Here is a 2,874-nt window from a genome sequence, read left to right as displayed (position 1 = left end):
CTGCTGATGACTGTTGAGCATTCATCAGCAAAGAGGAAGGTCAAATTCATCAACAAGCTGAACAGGGCGAAGTTATTAATAGGCAAAGCTAGCACTTAAACTGCACATGCAGCTTTGAAGCCTCACTCTTAGATGAAAATCAGCAGACACATTAATATATCCGTTACAGTAATCACATGGTGATTACCTTAAAATCCAGTGAAGAACCTTTTTTTCCACTTTTTCTATTTTTTGTAGAAAGATCAATCCTTTTTGCACCTCCAGCTGATGCCTGTGCAACATAAATAACACTCACTAGACTCTTTATGATGCAAAACATGAAATCTGTTGCAGTTTGAAACAAGGTCCCTGACATAACATCCACCTGAACAAGCCTGACATTTAATTACATGATTCTCTCCGCAGTCAGAACTCCTTCAGGGTGGAGAGATTCGTGGGGACAGCGGCGTAGGGACGGGGGGGACATGTCCCCCCCAATATAAAAGCCAGGTGGATATGTCCCCCCCAAAAATTGTACCGCAAAATATTAGATTTTGACAATTTTTTAACTATCGTGCTTTTATTTTGAAGGCGCAGCATAGCGTTACGTCACTGTACTCCCCCTCCCCTCTGTGAACTGTTGAGTGTTTGAGCACTCAGAGGGAAACAGTGATACAGATACAGAAAGTCAGAAACTTGTGAATGAGGTAAAATGGTCTGTCGGGAATGCTGCTATGAATATTGCTTATTTATAACGTCTTGTTGTCAGTTCACTTTCATATATAGAAACTGAATCTTTTTGGTTTAGGCATCTTAGTCTTGTAGGAAGAGGATTAGGGCCACTGAAAAAAGTTAACTGATTTTTAAATTTTTTTAGTTTAACATGGGGGAAAAAGTCAGAATTCTGACTTTTCTCAGAATTCTGACTTTTTTCTCAGATTTCTGACTTTAATCTCAGAATTCTGACTTTTTTTCTCAGAAATCTGACAGATGATTAATGTTTCTAATCAATTTACAGTTTTTTTTGGAGGTGGGGGGGGGGGGGGGGGGGGGCGTTGGTACTATACAGATATATAAAAACAAGAAGGTCTAACTAAAAAATAACCAGAATATATGTTTAGAGTAAAGATTGACTGCTTGTGTTTACACAAGCACACAATTTCAAATCTGCTGAGCTTGCTGTGCAAGAAAATGTAAAATATACGTATAAAGAAATATAACAGGAAGTACTGCTAAAACAAACTAAATGTTAAATAATGTAGATATTGGTTTAAAAAATTCTTCAGATTTGGAAATTTGGAAGGAATACATAATTCTGAAATTAATCAACAAATCTGGTAAAAAAAAAAATAAATAAAAAATAAAAGTTGCACTTTTTTACTTGAGGAATTTGTTGAATAACTTCATAATTATGAGTTTAACTAGTTGGAGGTAATGCTACACTTCTCTGCTTCCTGTCCTGCTCATAAAAGGTAAACATTATAAACCCACCATTAATTTTCTACACTATTTGGAAAACACAACACAAATGTAATATAACAAAAGTATGTTTAACAACAAACATGTTAGCATCAAGCCATAGCCATGTCTCTTTTAGAGACTAGATCTCTTGTTTTAATGACCTTCTGCTCCTCCATTAATGGGGGGACCCCTCGGGCACGTAAAAAGTTGCCTAATTCTGTAATTTTCCACCAATGTGTCACTGGCTCTCTCAAACAACTCACATCTTTGTCAGTGAAGCTGAGTGCTCCACATCTCTGCCTTCATGGTGCCCATCTACATTAAGATTCAAAATTCTGAGAAAAAAAGTCAGAATTCTGAGAAAAAAAAAGTCTTAATTCTGAAAATAAAAGTCAGAATTCTGACTTTTTCCCGTATTAAACTGAAATAAAATGTAAAAATCACTTAACTTTTTTTTTCCAGTGGGCCTAATCCTCTTCCGTAGTCTTGGGCTGATCCCTCATCCAATATTTAACTGCTAACTTTCTCTAGACATTTGCCACGAAAAAACAATATGAACCACCTTTCATCAAACTCGAAACCACGCCCACATTCCAAAGTGACAGCCGGAAGTCCCGCCTTAATTAAACCGGAAGTCCCGCCTTAATTAAACCGGAAGTCCCGCCTTAATTAATATAAAATTAATATAAAATTAATATAAAATTAATATAAAATTGATATAAAATTAATATAAAATTAATATAAAATTAATATAAAATTGATATAAAATTGACATAAAATTAATATAAAATTAATAATTAAAAAATATTAAAAAATGTATAAAAATGCATATAAAAAATTAACTATGTTATTTTAATAACGGTTATGATGATTAAATGATTATTTTTAATTATTTGTATTGATTTCTTATATAATCACTGTAAGCACTCCGTTTCAGCCTCTGCCTGCCTGCAGCTTGAGCAGCTGTGTGATGAGTGCAGTCACTCACACTCACACAGTGCAGCCACCCCCCAACCCCCCTCGCTGCAGCTGCTGTAGCCCCCTCACTCTGCCCTGTGCCTATGTGGCCCTTTGCCTATGTGGCCCTCTGCCTCATAGGATTCTGCAAGACTATATATCTTTATACACGATAAATAATGATGTACATGTATATGTATCGGTCTATTAAAAGAAAAAATAAAATAAAAATAAAAAAAAATAAAAAAAAAACAAAAAAAAACTAATGTCTAATTTTGTCCATTCATACGGTTTAAGCGTCCCACATGCGCAGTAGAGACTTCAATAACGTCACAAGCCGTCTTGCTCCTTGTTTACTTCCGTAAAAATGGAGGGAAGGTTTAGATCGCATCTAGCTGTCTTTCCCAAACTTAAATACACAATCGTTTTTAAGATGGTTAGAAAAAACAATAAATAAAATGCTCCCCCACCATGGTT

Source organism: Cyprinodon tularosa, unplaced genomic scaffold, assembly GCF_016077235.1.
Source record: "Cyprinodon tularosa strain WSP-4 unplaced genomic scaffold, ASM1607723v1 ctg103, whole genome shotgun sequence".
NCBI lineage: Eukaryota > Metazoa > Chordata > Actinopteri > Cyprinodontiformes > Cyprinodontidae > Cyprinodon > Cyprinodon tularosa.
The sequence above is the reverse complement of the archived record's forward strand: the minus strand, read 5'-3'. Positions refer to the sequence as shown.